Raw genomic sequence first — 20,754 nt, forward strand, 5'->3', positions numbered from 1 at the left:
TTGATGAAGTCCAATTTATTTTTTCTTTTTTTGCTTGTGCTTTCGATGTCATATCTAAGAAATCATTACGAAATCCAATGTCATGAAGCTTTCCTCCTATGTGTTCTGGTAAGAGTTTTATAGTTTTAGCTCTTACATTTAGGTCTTTGATTCCTTTTTTGTTAAAAGTCTAATTCAGATCATGATGCTCCTCTACTCCGGAGCCTCTGATGGCTTCTTATCTCAAGCAAAGTAAAAGCCAAAATCCTTAGGCAAGGATGAAACCCTGTGCTCTCCCCCCACCTCTCTCTAACCTTGTCTCCTTCTACCTTCTCCCCAGTGCTCAAGCTGCTCACAGCCTCAGGGGCCTCCTTGCAGTCCCTCTGGCAGGCACCAGCTCCCCAGGGCTCCTTCCCTTACCCCTATTAAGTCTTTGGTCAAATATCTTCTTAAAGAAACCTTCCCTGATCATCCCATTTAAAAGTGAATTCCACCCAAATGCCTACACTCTATCCCCCTTCCCAGCCTTTTTCCACCCGTAGAACCTATCCTTTGCTAACATCCTATATATTTTATACTTATTTATTATTTATAATCTATTCCCCTCCCCCCAACTAGAAAAAAAGTAGGGAGTTAAAAAATAGGGATTTCATTAAAAATGAAAATAGGGATTTAAAAATTAAAAGATAGGGATTTCAGTGGTCAGGCACGGTGGCTCACGCCTGTAATCCCAACACTTTGGGAGGCTGAGGCCGGTGGATCACCTGAGGTCAGGAGTTCGAAACCAGCTTGGCCAACATGGTGAAACCCTGTCTTTACTAAAAATACAAAAAATTACCTGAGTGTGGTGGCGCATGCCTGTAATCCCAGCTACCTGGGAGGCTGAGGCAGGAGAACTGCTTGAACCTGGGAGGCAGAAGTTGCAGTGAGCTGAGATGGTGCCATTGCGCTCCAGCCTGGGTAACAAGAGTGAAATTCCGTCTCAAAAAGAAAAAAAAAGAGAGAGATTTCTGGCCAAGTCCGGTGGCTCACACCTGTAATCCCAGCACTTTGGGAGGCCAAAGTGGGAGGATCACTTGAGCCCAGGAGTTTGGGCAACACTGTGAAAATAAATAAATAAATAAATAAATAAATAAATAAATAAATTATTTATTTATTATTATTATAAATATAATAATATAATATATAATGTGAAACCCTATCTCTACAAAAAAATACAAAAATTAGCTGGATGTGGTGGCTCATGCCTATCGTCCCAGCTATTCAGGAGGCTGACATGGGAGGATCTCTTGAACCTAGGAGTTTGAGGTTGCAGTGAGCTGAAACTGCACCACTGCACTCCAGCCTGGGCAACAGAGTGAGATGCTGTCTCAAAAAAAAAAAAAAAAAAAAAAAAAGAGGGGGATTTCCATTTGTTTTGTTCAGTTGTATACCTGGAACCTAGAGTGATTTAACAAATGAGTAAAATAAATGGATCGTACTACATGTTTACCTGTTTCCTTCAGGAGACTCTAAGTTCCTTGCTGGTAAGATTTATGCCCAAGGTTATATCCATTGTTGTATTTACAAATTTACAATGGGCAACAAACCAGTGTCTGATACTTGTGTCTTGGTAGTCAATTATTTGTGAGCTACTGAACAAATTACAATACAGTCTGACAATATATAAAAAGACACTGTCAGGCCTCTGAACCAAGTTAAGCCATCGTATCCCCTGTGACCTGCACGTTTACATCCGGAAGGCCTGAAGCAACTGAAGATCCACAGAAGTGAAAATAGCTTAACTGATGACATTCCACCATTGTGATTTGTTCCTGCCCCACCCTAACTGATCAATATTCTTTGTTAATATTTACGATAATGTACTTTGTGATATTCCCCCCACCCCCTCGTGAATGTACTTTGTAGATATACCCTCCCCACCCTGGAGAAGGTACTTTGTAATATCCTCTCCCCCCACCTTTAAAAAGGTACTTTGTGATATTCTCCACCCACTCCTCCATCCCCCCTTAAGAAGATACTTTGTAATATTCTCCCCACCCTTGAGAATGTACTTTGTAAGATCCACCCCTTGCCCGCAAAAAATTGTTCCTAACTCCACTGCTTATCCCAAACCTGTAAGAACTAATGATAATCCCACCACCCTTTGCTGACTCTCTTTTCGGACTCAGGCCTCTGCACCCTGGTGATTAAAAAGCTTTATTGCTCACACAAAGCCTGTTTGGTGGTCTCTTCACACAGACGCGCGTGACAGACACTTTCATATATTTCTATGCTTTTAGAATAGGAAGGAAAACAATTTGACTTTTGAAGCAGGGGAAGTGTGTAGCAAGACAAGGATAGAGACCACAAAATCCACAGACAGAACCAGAGCTTGCTCTTGTATCTTGGGAGTAGTTCACAGGTGTCTGTATTTATTTAATTTGAGACAGTTTCACATTGTCACCCAGGCCTGAGTGCAATGGCATGACCACTGCTCACTGCGACCTCCGACTCCCAGGTTCAAGAGAGTCTCCTCTCTCAGCCTCCCAAGTAGCTGGGATTACAGGCACACGCCACCACGCCCAGTTAATTTTTGTATTTTTAGTAGAGATGGAGTTTCACCATGTTGGTCAGGCTGGTCTTAAACTCCTGACCTCAGGTGATCCACCCACCTCAGCCTCCCAAAGTGCTGGGATTACAGGCGTGAGCCACCACACCCAGCCCATGTCTGTATTTCACGAGTTGATTTTTATTATGAAAAAAGCTTCATGTTCAGAGAGCCATGAATCAATTTACCGTTGTGGACTTGGGTTTCCTGAGAGCAGATTCCTTCTCTGACTTTTCCTGGAAGTTACACAGGCACTTCATACCGTGCTGGGGAAGCATATCATTTACTTAGCGTTTCTTAGAAATCTTCCCAAATTGGCAAACCCACCAAGATAACTGCCAAGATATTTCTTGACACATTATTTTGACTTCAGGTTATTAGTCAGGATTCCTGTTAGGTATCAGATGTTTATTATGCTCAGGCCCATGGGGCTTTGAAATATCTGAATCCAGCACACCTAGGGAAGAGAAGAAGAGAATATAGCCACTGGCACAGGAATTCAGTTTGTCGCCCTTTTGGGCACCAGGAAGTGGAATCCAGGATCCTCTTCCCTTGAGCTTCCAAGTAAAAGCTTCCCTTTAAATCCTGAAGTGGGGAAAGAGCCTTCAGGTACTAGTGGCTCCAAGCCCTTTGCTCCATGGAAAGTAGATAAGGACGGGTGAGCAGGACTGATGGTCTGAGTGGGGTCCTCCCACTTGCAGGCTCTGCCTCCTGCAAGCGCAGTCAAGGGGCCGTAGCAAAAACAAAGCCTGGAATTTGACTGTTGCCATGCTGTACTCCCCCGCAAATCCAGGGTCTGCACTGGAGGTTTCATCCCATTGCTCTGTGTCATTAGACACCCTCACCCTCATCAAACCCTGGCTAGGTGGAGATGGAACTCTTTACCATTGCAGGTCTTGAAATCCCCAAGTAGAGCAATTTCATATCTCCCTAATTCCTACGCCTTTCAACCTCAAAATCCTTCAAGAACACCTGTCATCTCTGCACTTTAGAAGTAACAAAAATACGGGTTACTGCGGCCTACTGGGGAAAGGGACAATGAACGGGGTGCTTTAGAATCATAGAATGTTAGTGCCTCTCAGAGGATCTTGTCCAGCTCCCCCCCATTATAGATGCTAAGGCCCAGAGAGGTGAAGCGTCTTGGCCAGTTATGTAGCCTCTTAGTGAAGAAACTAAGGCCACTACCCAGGACTCCTTGTCTAAATGCTCTTTTCACTCTTTCACTCTTTCACTCTGACTTCCATCCAAATATGCTTGTGGAAATAAGAATATTATAGGCAGGAAGACTTATGAGGAAGGCTGGCATGATGAAAAGAGCCCAGCAGTTCAAGTGAAGACAATTGAATTTGAGTTTTAATCATAATTAAAATTATTGAGTAGGTAATTGTTACTGAACCCTAGTCTCAGTGCCTTAATCTATAGATTAATCTATAGTTTTGTTTTTTTTTTTTTGTCTTGGAGACACTCTGTTGGCCAGGCTGGAGTGCGGTGGTGTGATCTCAGGGTTCGAGCAATTCTCCTGCCTCAGCCTCCCAAGTAACTGGGACTATAGGCATGCACCACCATGCCTGGCTAAGTTTTGTATTTTTCAGTAGAGATGGGGTTTTGACATGTTGGCCAGGCTGGTCTCAAACTCCTGACCTCAGGTGATCCACCCTCCTCGGCCTCCCAAAGTGCTGGGATTTACAGGTGTGAGCCACTGCACCCGGCCTACTTTCTAAACTAATCTATAATCTAGTTTTCTTATAAGGCTATTGTGAAGGTGAAAGCACTTGGTAAATCATAAAGCATCATACAAACAAGGAGCTCTACAAGAGATGTCTGAGGTTGGGGAACAGTAGGAGGGGACAGTTTACACAGTTGAGCTTTAGGGCCCTGAAACTGTAGGCAAAGTGTTTTGTGTTCGTGCATTTTTCTGGGAAGAAGATCTATAAGCTGCATTACATTGTTATTTCCCAGAAAAGGTTAAGAAGAGCCACTGATGTTAGTACTTGACACCACTATCATTGATCTAAGAACTGTTCTAGTTCCACAGAGAGAAAAATGAAGGAGGAATCATTTTTGAGAAATTCATAGAGTGACCAGATAAAATATAGGTTGCCACTTAAATCTCAATTCCAAACAACAAACCATGTTTTAGTATAAGTATGTCCCATGTGATATTTATATGAAGTTCACATTTTACTGGGCATCCTGTATTTTTATTCACCAAATCTGGCAACCCTAGAAATTCACTGTCATCAATGGAGAAAAGGTGACTTGTGTTTTGATGAGCTTGCCTTCCAGATCTTGTTATAACTTGTTCCTGCTGGCAGAGAGCAGGATTGGGATGATGATGTGTTTAAGAAACAAAAGTGAAAGTCAGCAGCCTCACTGAATAGTAGACACGTTGGGGATTGTTTTGAATTGAAGCATGTCACCTTATTGATACCAGAGCGGGGCAGATTCAAGCTTTGCATGGTCTGAAATCTATATGGTATTGGGGACCTTCCTTGGGAAAAATAAGGCAAAACTGCAAAAACAAAATCAGATATAAATATGTATGTTTGTTTATTCAAATGAGAAAAGAAAGCACAATAAACCACTGCAGACTTGATACTTAGAATAGCATTTGGTGGGCCAGGAGCAGTGTCTCACGCCTGTAATCCCAGCACTTTGCGAGGCTGAGGCAGGCGGATCACCTGAGATCAGGAGTTTGAGACCAGCCTGGCCAACATGGTGAAACTCTGTCTCTACTAAAAATACAAAAAAAATTAGCCAGGCATGGTATCGGGCACCAGGAATCCCAGCTACTTGGGAGGCTGAGGCAGGAGACTCTCTTGAACCCAGAAGGCAGAAGTTGTGGTGACCTGAGATTACGCCACTGCACTCCAGCCTGGGAGACAGAGCAAGACTCTGTCTCTAAATAAATAAATAAATAAATAAATAAAAGAATAGCACCCGGTACATAGTAAGTACTCAATAGATTTAAAAAATAGTAGAAATCAGTGTTTTCTGTGTATGACACAAAGCATAAATAGTATCAGGAAGTCTAAAATTACACTGTTACCTTGGGCTTATGTAATTGATGAAGGATTAATTTCTTGTACATAAGGATACTTAATAAATATTTGTTAATGAACCTTTAGTTTCTCATGGGGACGTTTGCCAGGAATCAAGGGCAGAAAAAAATGTCACATTTTCTGAAGTGAGCAGAGATCTTTGGGAAAATACAAAATATCCATATGACATTTTGAAAACAATATGTAAGTTGTACCTTTTCTCAGTTTAACTTTTGTTTTCTTTTTGAGCATTTTGGCTAACAACTGCATGACAGGATTTTAAGTTTTGAAATATTGTATTGGCTTTCATATTTATTATAACCATTTACCCTTTTTCCTTTTCCTTTTCTTTTTTTTTTTTTTGAGACAGGATCTTGCTGTCACTCAGGCTGGAGTGCAGTGGTGCGATTATGGCTTACTGCAGCCTCTACAGTGATCCTCCCATCCCAGCCTCCGAGTAGCTGGGACCACAGGCGCATGCCACCATGTCTGGCTAATTAAAAAAAAAATTTTTTTTTTTTTTTTTTTTTTGAGACGGAGTCTTGCTCTGCCGCCCAGGCTGGAGTGCAGTGGCCGGATCTCAGCTCACTGCAAGCTCCGCCTCCCGGGTTCACGCCATTCTCCTGCCACAGCCTCCCGAGTAGCTGGGACTACAGGCGCCCGCCACCTCGCCCGGCTAGTTTTTTGTATTTTTAGTAGAGACGGGGTTTCACCGCGTTAGCCAGGATGGTCTCGATCTCCTGACCTCGTGATCCGCCCACCTCAGCCTCCCAAAGTGCTGGGATTACAGGCTTGAGCCACCGCGCCCGGCCTTAAAAATTTTTTATAGAGACAGGGTCTCCCTATGTTGTACAGGCTGCTGTCAAACTCCTGACTCAGATGATCCATCTGCCTCAGCCTCCTTAAGTGCTGGGATTACTGGTGTGAGCCATTGCACCTGCCCCCTTTTCCCTTTTTCTTAAAATGAAGGGCTATTTGTTCTTTAAAGAAACCATCCACAGGTCCACAGGCCAGACAAGGTGGCTCATGCCTGTAATCCCAGCACTTTGGGAGGCCGAGGTGGGCAGATCACCTGAGGACAAGAGTTCGAGACCAGCCTGGCCAACATGTGAAACCCTGTCTCTACTAAAAATACAAAAAAAATTTAGCTGGGTGTGGTGGCATGTGCCTGTAGTCCCAGCTATTCAGGGAGGCTGAGGCAGGAGAAACACTTGAACCCAGGAGGCAGAGGTTGCAGTGAGCCAAGATTGCACCACTGCACTCCAGCCTGGGCAACACAGGGAGACTCCATCTCAAAAAAAAGAAAAGAAACCATCCACAAAGGTAATATGCTCATTATGGATTCTATCATTTACTGGTAAATATAATGTAGTAATTTCTCATTTGGTCTTTGTATTAGATATATCACTGTAATAAATATCAGAATCAGAAAAACCTAGGTAGCTTATTTTTTTCCCCTATATGTTACATAGGTTTTTTAAAATGAAGGCTTTTTTTTTTTTTCCCAGATTAAACTGTGCTTTAAAAATTTATATACAGACAAGTATGGAATAAAAGCCAAGCTTTTTTTTTTTGAGACAGAATTTTGTTCTTGTTGCCCAGACTGGAGCACAATGGCGTGATCTTGGCTCACTGCAACCTCTGCCTCCTGAGTTCAAGCAATTCTCCTGCCTCAGCCTCCAGAGTAACTGGGATTACGGGCACCCACCACCATGTCCAGCTAATTTTTTGTATTTTTAGTAGAGATGGGGTTTCACCATGTTGGTCAGGCTGGTCTTGAACTCTGGACTTCAGATGATCTGCCCACCTTGGCTTCCCAAAGTGCTGGGATTACAGGCATGAGCCTCCACGCCCGGCCCAAAGCCAGGCTTTTAATTTATTTTATATTACACGTCATAAGCAATACTAATAGAGAAATTCTTGACACGGTTTCTTCTCAAAGCATTTGAAATTTATGCGTGGGAAATAGATGAAAGGACACCCATCAAAATGCTAGTGGTAATTATCTCCTGGTGATAGTGAAATTTTAGGCAATTTTATATTCCTTTTCCCTGTCCATATTTTCTGATTTTTCTCAAGTAAACATATTAAAATGTAGAGCTAACTCTTGGGAAACAGAAATCTATTGCATGAGAAATGATCTTTAAAATATTAAATTTGACATTTGAGAGTTGGAGTTTTCACTTAGCATATTTTATCGCCAGTAATGGATTGAAATTACAGCTCACCTTGCCACCTGTTAAATGGGAATGAAGAAGACAGCTTCCTCACATACAGTCAAAGCAGCAGAGTATATGTAAAGCACCTAGTATGGCGGGTATTTATGCTTAATAAACTTTAGCTTTTGTTATTATTAGTATATGCTAAGAATCTAGAAATAAACTCCCTTGATACCCTTTAAATGTTATGTATTCTGAAATCAACAGGAGGTAAACACTTCGAGCATTTAGAAAAGCCATCAGAGAATTAAGCTAATTTTTAGTTTTCCAATTTGCAATTAATAAAATATTTCTAATATACAGGAAATAACAAGAGAAACCCACCCTCTTTCTCACTCTTCTTAATTTTCAATTTTTTTTTTTTCCCGAGATGGAGTCTTGCTCTGTCACCCAGGCTGGAGTGCAGTGGCGTGATCTGGGCTCACTGCAACCTCTGCCTCCCAGGTTCAAGCGATTCCGCCTCATCCTCTTGAGTAGCTGGGATTACACGTGCACGCCACCACGCCTGGCTAATTTTTGTATTTTTAGTAGAGATGGAGTTTCACCATGTTGGCCAGGCTGGTCTCCAACTCCTGACCTCAGGTGATCCACCTGCCTTGGCCTCTTAAAGTGCTGGGATTACAGGTGTGAGCCACCATGCCTAGCCTCACTCTTCTTAAAAGTGAAATCTTGCCAGGCGTGGTGGCTCACACCTGTAATCCCAACACTTTGGGAGGCCAAGGGGGGTGGATCATGAGGTCAGGAGATCGAGACTATCCTGGCCAACAGGGTGAAACCCTGTCTCTACTAAAATACAAAAATTAGCCAGGCATGGTGGCGTGCACCTGTAATCCCAGCTACTGAAGAGCCTGAGGCAGGAGAATTGCTTGAATCCAGGAGATGGAGGTTGCAGTGAGCCGAGATGGAACCACTGCACTCCAGCCTGGGCGAGAGAGTGAGACACTGTTTAAAAAAAAAAAAAGTGAAATCTTACAGGTACAAGTAAAGCCCTAACCTCTCCTTTTCTCCTACCTTTCTCCCCAGAGATAACTATCCTAAAGCTCACTTGTATCACTTCCATACCCACTTTTGTACTATTCCTACTTATATTTATACTTTAAATCTCCATACTTACATCTATACTTTACATTCATAAATAATATATATGGCTATTTTTGTGTGGGGAAACACAAAGCCTAATCAGAAATTCCTTTTACTTGGAATGCTTTTCTTCCTCATTTTCCCATCTTAAACAATACTACATTTGGTTTGTTTTGTTGTTGTTTTTAGATGGAGTCTTGCTCTGTCGCCCAGGCTGGAGTCTTCTGGTGCAATCTCGGCTCACTACAACCTCCGCCTCCTGAGTTCAAGTGATTCTCCTGCCTCAGACTCCCAAGTAGTTGGAATTACATGCGCATGCCACCATGCCCAGGTAATTTTTGTATTTTGAGTAGAGACACTCTTTCGCCATGTTGACCAGGCTGGTCTCAAACTGCCAACCTCAGGTGATCTGCCCACTTCAGCCTCCCAAAGTGCTGAGATTACAGGCATGAGCCACCACACCGGCCTACATTTGTTTTTAATAAAACTTTGCTTTATCAAAATGAAATGACTCCAGTTATAAACTTTGCATTCCACATTAACACCTGGTTAGTTTTTTTGTTTTGTTTTGTTTTTTAGACAAGTCTCACTCTGTTGCCCAGGTGTGGGGTACAGCGGGGTGATCCTACCTCGGCCTTTCAAAGTGCTAGGATTACAGGCATGAGCCACTGCACCTGGCCAACACATAAAATTTTAACCAATAAAATTACTGTAAGATAAGCCAAATATCCCTGAAAGCTCCATGTAGAATAGTTTGTAATCCATATTCTAATTATGACTTATAAAACATAGAACTTAGAAAAGTAATTCCTCCTTTTTTTTTTTTTTTTTTTTTTTTTGAGACGGAGTCTCGCTTTGTCGCCCAGGCTGGAGTGCAGTGGCCGGATCTCAGCTCACTGCAAGCTCCGCCTCCCGGGTTTACGCCATTCTCCTGCCTCAGCCTCCCGAGTAGCTGGGACTACAGGCGCCCACCACCTCGCCTGGCTAGTTTTTTGTATTTTTAGTAGAGACGGGGTTTCACCATATTAGCCAGGATGCTCTCGATCTCCTGACCTTGTGATCCGCCCGTCTCGGCCTCCCAAAGTGCTGGGATTACAGGCTTGAGCCACCGCGCCCGGCCGAAAAGTAATTACTTCTTAATAAGTTTGTTCATTTATTAAATTGAGTTTTGCTCTAAAATATGTTCTTAGGTAAACAGAACAGATCTACTTAATCAATTTAACAAGTTACTGCACTTACAGCAATAAAATCTTTTTCTAATCCTTATTCAAATTCAAAGTACCAAGCCATTGTTGGGAAATAGTTATTAATTCTACAAATTATTATGACAATCCTATCCCTTCAAATATTGTTTTTTAACCTAAAAATATAATTTATGGAGAGCTGGTACTACAAACTATTACATGGAATTAGCACATATATAGACAGAGAATTACTAATAAGTTGATGTCAGTTTGAATGGTAAACCAATGTGTCTCCTAGTAGTCACTCCATCTCTTCCTAAATAATCACAAACTGTCCACTTTAAAAGCCATTCTAAGCCAGGCATGGTGGCTCACGCCTGTAATCCCAGCACTTTGGGAGGCCGAGGCAGATAGATCATGAGGTCAGGAGTTCGAGACCAGCCTGACCAACATAGTGAAACTCTGTCTCTACTAAAAATATAAAAACTAGCCAGGCATGGTGGCATGCACCTGTAGTCCCAGCTACTCAGGAGGCTGAAGTAGGAGAATCACTTGAACCCAGGAGGCCGAGGTTTCAGTGAGCTGAGATCGTGCTACTGCACTCCAGCCTAGGCAACAGAGCAAGACTCTGTTTCAAAAAAAAAAAAAAAATTAAACAACAACAACAACAAAAAGCCACTCTAGGATTTTGCTGCAGTGACTGCCAAGCTCTCTTCTAGGGGAATTAAGCACCTTATTCCTTTTTTTTTTTTTTTTTTGAGACAGAGTCTCACTCTGTTGCCCAGGCTGGAGTACAGTGGCCTGATCTCCATTCACTGTAACCTCTGCCTCTTGGGTTCAAGACAGTCTACTGCCTCAGCCTCCCCAGTAGGCACAGGTGTGTGCCACCCCATCCAGCTAATTTTTGTATTTTTAGTAGAGACGAGGTTTCACCATGTTGGCCAGGCTGGTCCTGAACTGCAGACCTTAATTGACTCACCTGCCTCAGCTTCCCAAAGTGCTGGGATTACAGGCGTGAGCCGCTGTGCCCAGCCAGCCTTATTCATTTTGAAAACCACAAATCAGTCGGGTGCAGTGGCTCACGCCTGTAATCCCAGCACTTTGGGAGGCCCAGGCGGGCAGATCATGAGGTCAGGATTTTGAGACCAGCCTACCCAACACGGTGAAATCCCGTCTCTACTAAAAACACAAAAACTTAGCTGGGCATAGTGGTGGGTGTCTGTAATCCCAGCTACTCGGGAGGCTGAGGCATGAGAATCGCTTGAACCCAGGAGGCGGAGGTTGCAGTGAACCAAGATCACACCACTGCACTCCCCAGCCTGGGCGACAGAGTGAGACTCCATCTCAAAAAAAAAAAAAAAAAAAAAAGAGAACAACAAGTCTTCAGTCTTCCAGCACTTCTGTTGTCCACACTTTGGTGAAAATGATAGCAACAAATGAGTTTTATCATCCATGAGACTTTTTATTCTTGGCTTTAATTCCTCTGGGCCAGGAGCTTTAAACTCAATGGGAATATCCAGTATTCTCTCAATAACATTTCTGTCAAAAGCTTTGCTTGTCTCTTAACCATTTTTGTCACATTTTCTGGTCAGAAAAGCAGCAACATAGGATTGGAGTAGGTCCCTTCTTCCTTTCTGCGTCACTGCCATTGATATTATTTCTTATTTTTAAAATAGAGACAGGGTCTCACTTTGTTGCCTGGTCTCGAACTCCTGAGCTCAAGCAATCCACCAGCCTCAGCCTCACAAAGTACTAGAATTACAGGCATGAGCCACCGCACCCAAAGGAATAAAATAACTGGCTAACTTCCTTCTAGTTCTTTCCGCCACTGAGAAGCAATTAACATTCAACTTTATTTTTCTCTCCATACTTTTCTCCCCAGTCATTTCCTGATAGGGAGAAAAAGACATAATTTATTAGCTACTATTAATATTTATCCAAATTAATCTCCAATTTAAAAATAAATAAGGCTGGGTGTGGTGGCTCATGCCTGTAATTCCACCACTTCGGGAGGCCGAGGTGGGTGGATCACCTGAAGTCAGGAGTTTGAGACCAGCCTGGCCAACAAGGCAAAACCCCGTCTCTACTAAAAACACAAAAATTAGCCAGGCCTGGTGGCACACGCTTGTAGTTCCAGCTACTCAGGAGGCTGAAGCAGGAGAATCGCTTGAACCTGGGAGGCAGAGGTTGCAATGAGCTGAGATCACACCACTGCACTCCAGCCTGGGTGACAGAGAGAGACTCCGTCTCAAAAAATAAAAATAATAAAAATAAAACTAAATAAATAAGTCTTTTCCAGTGCTGGAACAACTGAATATCAACATGCAAATAATGAAATCAAACCCCTTCCTTATACCACACACAAAAGTTAACTCAAATGGATTATGTAAGACCTAATGTAAATGTAAATATAAGAGCTAAAACTATAAAATGCTTACAAGAAAATATAAGAATAAATCTTCACAGTACTGGGTTAGTCAAAACCTTCTTAAATATGACACCAAAAGCATCAATGACAAGATAAAAAATAGTTAAGTCGGTCTTCATAAAAATTAAGTATTTTGGATAGGCGCGGTGGCTCACGCCTATAATCCTAGCACTTTGGGAGGCCGAGGGGGCCAGGTGACCTGAGGCTGGGAGTTCGAGACCAGCCTGACCAGCATGGAGAAACCCTGTCTTCACTAAAAGTACAAAATTACCCAGGCATGGTGGCACATGCCTATAATCCCAGCTACTCAGGAGGCTGAGGCAGGATAATCTCTTGAACCCAGGAGGCAGAGGTTGCAGTGAGCCAAGACCACACCATTGCACGCTAGCCTGGACAACAAGAGTGAAATGCTGTTTCAAAAAAAAAAAAAAAATTAAGTATTTTGTTGTGTTTCAACGGACACTGTCAAAAAAGATAAAAGGTAACCCACAGACTAGGAGGAAGTATTTGCAAGTCGTATTGCATGCATGCACTTCATAATATTTTGGTCAATGACAGAACACAGTGGCCCCGTAAGATTATAATATCATATTTTTACTGTACCTTTTCTATGTCTAGATACACAAATACCATTGTGTTACAGATGCCTGTAGTATTCAGTACAGTAACATGCTGTACAGGATTATAGCCTAGGAGCGTGGGCTCTACCAGAGAGTCTAGGTGTGTATTAGACTGTATCGCTAGATTTGGGTGAATACACTCTATGATATTTGCACAATGACAAAATTGCCTTAACACATTTCTCAGACCATATCCCAGTAATTAAGCAACACACAGCTGTATCTCATGAGAGACTGGGATCCTGAATACATTTTAAAAACTCTTACAACTCAATGATAAGACAACTCAATTAAAAATGGACAAAGGATCTGAACAGACATTCTCCAAAGATGTCATCCAAAGCCAAAAAGCAAAAGAAAAGATGCTCAATCTCAATAGTCATTGGGGAAACACAAATCAAAACCACAACAAGATACTATTTCATATCCACTAGGATGTAGTAGAAAAGACAGATAATGACAAGTGTTGATAAGGATGTGGAGAAATTGAAACTCTCACATGCTACTGGTGGGAATGTAAAATGGTGTATCCACTTTGAAACAGTCTGGCAGTTCTTCAAAAAATTACACAAAGCTACCATATGACCCAGCATTCCACCCTATAGACATGAGAACATATATCCACAACTGGTACATAATTTTTTTTTTTTTAAATAGAGCCTTGCTCTGTCTCCCAGGATGGAGTGCAGTGGCGCCATCCTGGCTCACTGCAGCCTCTGCCTCCCGGGTTCCAGCGATTCTCCTGCCTCAGTCTCCCAGGTAGCTGGGAGTACAGGCACACGCCACCACACCTGGCTAACTTTCGTATTTTTAGTAGAGACGAGGTTTTATCGTCTTGGCCAGGCTGGTCTTGAACTCCTAACCTTAAACTACTGATCCGCCTGCCTCGGCCTCCCAAAGTGCTGGGATTACAAGCATGACCCACTATTCCCATCTAAGAACATTAGATCTAAGCCTTCAGTTTACAATCTAAGAAAGAAAATGGCCAGGCACAGTGGCTCATGCCTGTAATCCCAGCACTTTGGGAGTCCAAGGTGGGGGAATCACCTGAAGTCAGGAGTTCGAGACCAGCCTGCCCAACATGGTGAAACCCCGTCTCTACTAAAAATACAAAAAATTATCCAGGTGTGGTGGCGGGCGCCTGTAATCCTAGCTACCCAGGAGGCTGAGGCAGGAAAACCGCTTTGACCCAAGAGGTTGCAATAAGCTGAGATTGCACCATTGCACCCCAGCCTGGGCAATATGAGTGAAACTCCAAAAAAAAATAAAATAAAATAAGGAAAGAAAGGAAAGAGAGAGAAGGAAGGAAAGAAAGAGAAGGAAAGGAGGGAGGGAGGGAAGGAGGGAAAGAAAGGAAGGAAAGGAAGGAAAGGAAGGAAGAAAGGAAGGAAGGAAGGAAGAAAGGAAGAAAAGAAAGAAAGAAAGGAAGAAAGAAAGAAAGGAAGAAAGAAAAAGAAAGAAAGAAAGAAAGAAAGAAAGAAAGAAAGAAAGAAAGAAAGAAAAAGAAAGAAAGAAAGAAAAAGAAAGAAAGAAAGAGAGAGACAATGGTCTGTCCATTACATCTCATCCTGGCTCTTCCCTAAGTAAGAACTTCTCTTTCCTTACTAATGCAGAAGTTTCATCATGAGTTTTGTCTTTTCTGGAAAATGTAGAAGTAATTTCTCTGTTTCATCTCTTGCTATTTATCTGTCTATCCATTTGTCTACTCATCCATTTATTCACTCATCTATCCCTCCATCTATATATTTTTAATCAGAAGAAAACTTAGGAAAAAAATCTAGTTCAATCCTTTCATTTTATGACTTATTTAGAATGCCAAGGTCCCATGAGGAGATGTACTCAAATCATGATTTTGTTAAGCACGTATTTGCTATGCCAATACATTTGGCAGGCAGAATGTACCAAGTATAATGTAAAAACTAGCTGGGAATGGTGGCTCATGTCTGTAATCCCAGCACTTTGGGAGGCTGAGGTAGAAGGATCACTTGAGCTCAGGAGTCTAAGACCAGCCTGGGCAATGTAACAAGACCCTATCTCTACAAAAAATTTAAAAATTAGCAAGGTGTGGTGGTAGCAAGGCGCACCTGTAGTCCCAGCTACTTGGGAGGGTGAGGTAAGAGGATCACTTGAGCCTAGAAGGTCAAGACTGCAGAGAGCCATGGTTGTGCCACTGCACACCAGCCTGTGTGACAGAACAAGACCTTGTCTCCAAAAAAGAAAAGCAAAACAAAGCAAAACAAAAAGGTAAAAACCTGACTCAGGGTGTAAACATTGAGGATGAGTGAGAAACAATAGTATTGTGTTCAAAAAGAAGTTAATGCTGTAATGTTTGAACTCATCTTTTTTTTTTTTTGAAAATGGAAACTGAACTCTGAGGGACAGAGGCCATGACTTACTCATGTTTGCCTTATACCACATCTGACACACAGCAGATGTTCCATGAACATTTGAATGAAGGAATGATTAAATCAATAAAATTTCTTTTAGTAGGATTATGTTCTTGACCCTGATTCAGACATATCCAATTTTTCTAGCCTGGTAGAATCTTTTTTGAATGCTGATGTCACTACCCAATATCTCTGTTTCTTTAATTCTAATATATATTTTTTCATATTGTAATATTTCTGAAATCATGATGCATCTCTTATAGTTGATTTATTTAGATAATATATTATTTTTTCCTGAAAAACTGTTATTAAATCCATGATGCATCTTACAATCATTGACATCTCAAAGCTGAGGAAGTTAACTTGCTAATACTAGCTTGCTGTCAAAGTTTTGTATTATCAGAAAATGGAAGAGGTATACATCCAAGTCACTGAAACTGTTAAAGAAAAGACAGGGCAATTTAACAGGGATAAATACTAGATACTGAATTTGGATCTAAAAATCAACTACGTATGTTCGAGAGGAGGGATATATGGTTCAACAGCAGCAGCAGCACCTGCACTGCCCAGTCCCGATCTGCCAGATCCTGCAGGTCATTATTTCCTCGTGGTCGTGTTCTAGGGCCAGGAAGTTTCCCATTCAGCTAGTATTCCAACCCAGACTCTTTCTCTCCTTACTGCCCTGGTCAATTAGTCCTAGTATGTGGACTCTGACAGGCAAAAAGGTGTTGGTAAATTTGGGAGTCTTTTTGGACAGGCTTCAGGGGTATAATCATATAATCAACAGCAGTACAAGGGCAACAGATTCAGGAGTTTCAATGAACTGTAAACTTGATATGATCAATGATGTGATATAACTAGACATAAAGCAATCTAAGTAAATAGTTTCCAGCTTAAAGCTGGGTGTGGTGGTGTGTGTCTATAGTCCCATATACTCAGGAGGCTGAGACAGGAGGACCACTTGAGCCCAGGAGTTCGAGGTTGCAGTGAGCTATGATTTAAAACAGAGTGAGACCTTATCTCTAAAAAGAAAAAAAGGAAAAGAAAAAGAAAAGAAAAAATAGCTTCCAGCTCAAGTTAAGACTGGTCTTCTTCCTTTCTTTCTTCCCTCCAATAAAGTGCTGGGCTACTTCTGCCCACACACTTGAAGAGTAAAGCCATACCCACAATCAAGCAATCAGAATAAGAAACAGACTGAAACTCTAATCACATTAAGAAATAGTCAAAGAACACTTTGGGAGGCCAAGGCAGGAGGACTGCTTGAGCCCAAAAGATCAAGACCAGCCTGGGCAATATAGTGAGACACATCTCTAGAAAAAGAAAAAAATAGTCAAAGGAATTTGAGTTACTTGTCTCGCCAGTGACTGAAAAGGTGACATGTTTCCAATTATATGAATGATTGTCTTGTGGAAGAACATTTTGGGATTAAATTAGAACTGATAAATAGAAGTTGCTGAAGATATTATTAACTCAATATAAATTAAACCATAATGCTTTTCAAAAGTAGGTTGGGCTGCCTCTCAAACAAGCTACCCATCTCTGGAGGTATTTATGCAAAAATTAGGTGACATCATCTAGGGAATCGTGGTAGCCAGTCTCCAAGACGGCCTCATGATCCATACCTCCTGGTATTCATGCCTTTGGGTCATTCCCTCCCTTAGTTGTGGACTGGAATTAACGAGTCACTTCTAATTAATAGAAGAAGACAGTATGTTGGGATATAACTTAGAGACAAGGCTATTAAAGGCAATATGGCATCATTCTCTTTATCTTGTATCATTTGCTCTGGGGGAAGTCAGCTGTCACGTAGTGACCAGTCCTACGGCAAGGCTCACTTGATGAAGAATCTCAAGTGATGAAGAACTGAAATCTCTTGCCAACAAGCAAGTGAGCTTGAAGTGAATCTGCTAGACTCAGTCAAACCTTAAGTTGACTGCATCTGCAGCTGACAGTTTGACTTCAACTTCATCAAAGACCCTGAATTAGAACCACCCAGCTAAGTTGCACCAAGATTCTTGACTCTCCAAAACTATTTTAAAGTTGACAAATTTGGGGGTAATTTGTTTTGCAGCCAATAGACAACAAATACAGGGATGTTATAGATGGTTCAGATATCTTGTTGGACAATAGTATTTTGTCTTTTATGATCCCTTTGACTTTGAGAGTCTATGATCAGGTATGAAATGATATTTTTGTCCAGAAGATTATTCCCTGATGGGAGTTAAGGCTAAGCAAATGAAAACAAATTTCCATTGATATGCATTATTTTATTTATTTTATTTTATGAGACAGAGTCTCGCACTGTTGCCTAGGCTGGAGTGTAGTAGCGTGATCCTGGCTCACTGCAACCTCTGCCTCCTGGGTTCAAGGGATTCTCCTGCCTCAGCCTCCCTAGAAGCTGAAGTTATAGGCACCCACCACCATACCCAGCTAATTTTTGTATTTTTAGTAGAGACGGGGTTTTGTCATGTTGGCCAGGCTGGTCTCGAACTCCTAACCTCAAGTGATCCACCTGCCATGGCCTCCCAAAATGCTGGGATTACAGACGTAAGACACCGCGCCCGGCCTAGAACCACCACCTCTTACAGCCAGAATCCTATTGTCCAACTCAACTCTACCATTTCTTTACTGTTGGTTCCCCGCTTGCCCCTTCACCTACCGCAGTCTGCTTGACTTATCTGTGTTTACTTAAACACAGGCTTTGCTCCACCCAGCACCTGTGCAGCCCATTCCTGATCCACCAGATCCTGTGGGTCATTATCTACTCCTGGCCATGATCCAGGGTCAGGAAACTTCCCATTCAGCCAATATTCCAGCCCAGCCTCCTCTCTCTTCTTGCTACCCTGGTCAATTTAGTCCTAGCATGTGGACTCTGACAGGCACAAAGGTGTTAGTAAATTTGGGGGTCTCTTTGGGCAAGCTTCAGGGCTATAATCATATTTTGAAAGCTTTCAGGTAGGGCATCCAACAAGACTCATTCTGTCCCAGAAACTTTGAGTTTTGTGATTTCTACTCTATACCTTGTATACATTGGATCTTTCTTTTACTTAATGTCTTAAATAATTACCCAAGGTCTCCTCTCTGACAGTGAAACATTGAAACAACCTTTGGAGGGCTGGGCGAGGTGGCTCATGCCTGTAATCCCAGCACTTTGGGAGGCCAAGGCAGGTGGATCATTTGAGGTCAGGAGTTCGAGACCAGCCTGGACAACAAGGTGAAACCCTGTCTCTACTAAAAATACAAAAAAATTAGCCAGGCATGGTGGTGGGTGCCTTTAATCCCAGCTACTCAGGAGACTGAGGCAGGAAAGTCACTTGAACCCAGGAGGCGGAAGGTGCAGTGAGCCGAGATCGCACCACCGCACACTCCAGACCGGGCGATAGAATGAGACTCTATCTAGAAAGAAAAGAGAAGAGGAGAGGGGAGGAGAGGAGAGGGGAGGGGAGGAGAGGAGAGGGGAGGGGAGGGGAAGAGAGAAAGAGAAAGAAAACAATCTGGAGATTTATTTTAATCATTCATTTATAAAATTTTAAAGATAGTCTTTGAGCTATAGCACTAGTGATTGTCTCTAAGGCTCTCAATACAAGTTTAATAAAATAGTGATGTTTCTCAGAGTACAGGGCTAAGGCAGAATAGGGCCCAAAGAAATACTTTTATAAACACGTTAAGATCTCTGTGAAAGTAACTAATTCATGAATCTGTTTACCTTGTCAGTGTCTGTGGGGTTCACGATTTCATGCCTGACGTTTTTCTTTTCTGCTCCAATACAAAAGTAAATCAGGCAAATGCATACTAGTTTTCCTAAAGATTCTTGAATAAACTTTTATATAAACCAGTGCCAAAAGCTGCACTAAAAGTAGAGAAGAAAGAGTTACTCTGGATGTGTTTAGCACCTATAAAATACTCAAGTAAATTGTGACTATTACTTTCAGTCAAATAGATGATCAAAGACATCCTCTCCTTTTGATCCTAGTTGTTCAGATTTCTACTGCCTTCCTCATCGGTAGAATTCACTAAGTCTATAGATAAAATCTGCAAAACCTCAGCAATCAACAGGCAACTCCACAGCCTTTTAACAATATTGCTCTACCTTATTTTAGCACCTTATATTTCCCTATCACTTTACACCATGACATTCCTGCATTGAAATCATTATGTAAAATGAAATGTGAAGGGAAGAAGTTGTCAACTTTAGAAAGATCTGAGCATTTACACACCTGGCCCTTTCCAGTGGGCAGTTCAAAGGCAAAGCAATCTAGTCACAGAGGCAGGAGAGTTAAACTGAAACTATGACTATTCAGTGTCTTTATTACTTTGAAGACCAAAGGGTGTTTGATCCTTGTTCTAATACCTGCTTCTTGGTAACACTGTATGAAGTGCACTGATGCATCTCCGGCATCTACGTTAGCATTTCATTCTTGCTCATCCACCTTTCCAAACAATCATGGGGAGCGTAAATAATATATTGTATTTAATAAATGCAAGTGACAGCATGGGAAATATATACTTCCTTTTTAAAGTAGTGTTTTAGGCCAGGTGCGGTGGCTCACGCCTATAATCCCAGCACTTTGGGAGGCCGAGGCAGGTGAATCATGAGGTCAAGAGATCGAGACCAACCTGGCCAACGTGGTGAAACCCCGTCTCTACTAAAAATACAAAAATTAAGTGGGTGTGGTGGTGCACACCTGTAGTCCCAGCTACTTGGGAGACTGAGGCAGGAGAACTGCTTGAATGTGGGAGGCGGAGGTTGCAGTGAGGCGAGATTGCGCCACTGCATTCCAGCCTGGCAACAGAGCGAGACTCCATCTAAAAAAAAAAAAAAAAAAGTAGTGTTTTTAAATTTATTTGGTCAATATAGAAGAAACATGCTCATTACAGGAGATTTGGAAAATGTCAAAAAGAAGAAAGTTTTAAAAATCACATTATATCCACCACCCAAAAGATAGCCATTAATAATGTTTCAATTTCCTTTTGGGCTTTTATTCATGCACAGTTTCAAAAAAACATTGCTGTGATCATTCTCTATATATATAGTATGTATATACTTTTGTGTCCTATTTTCACTTCCAATTATAACATAAGCAAAAAATGCATACTTTGAAAGTTGATGTGAGTTCAGAGTTTAGTAAAAATATGTGTTTCATTTGAATTGGAGTCAAGACTATAATATTCCTTTGAACATTATACAACATGTTTCTTCATCATTCCACCATTCCTTTTTGCATT

General features: G+C 41.8%; 2 protein-coding genes across 8 annotated transcripts in view; both read left to right on the top strand.

Annotated features, from left to right (window-relative positions):
- PTRH2 (peptidyl-tRNA hydrolase 2) overlaps positions 1 to 20,754 on the top strand; it is a 1,137,200-nt gene that overhangs the window by 739,608 nt on the left and 376,838 nt on the right. The gene's annotated exons all lie outside the window — the stretch shown is intronic.
- The window catches only part of SKA2 (spindle and kinetochore associated complex subunit 2), a 976,874-nt gene continuing 956,462 nt past the window's right edge, over positions 343 to 20,754 (top strand). The window contains exon 1 of the mRNA XM_050764802.1: positions 343 to 346. The gene's annotated coding sequence lies outside the window, so the exon portion shown is untranslated. The remainder of the gene's footprint in view (positions 347 to 20,754) is intronic.

Source organism: Macaca thibetana, chromosome 16 (assembly GCF_024542745.1).
Source record: "Macaca thibetana thibetana isolate TM-01 chromosome 16, ASM2454274v1, whole genome shotgun sequence".
Lineage (NCBI taxonomy): Eukaryota > Metazoa > Chordata > Mammalia > Primates > Cercopithecidae > Macaca > Macaca thibetana.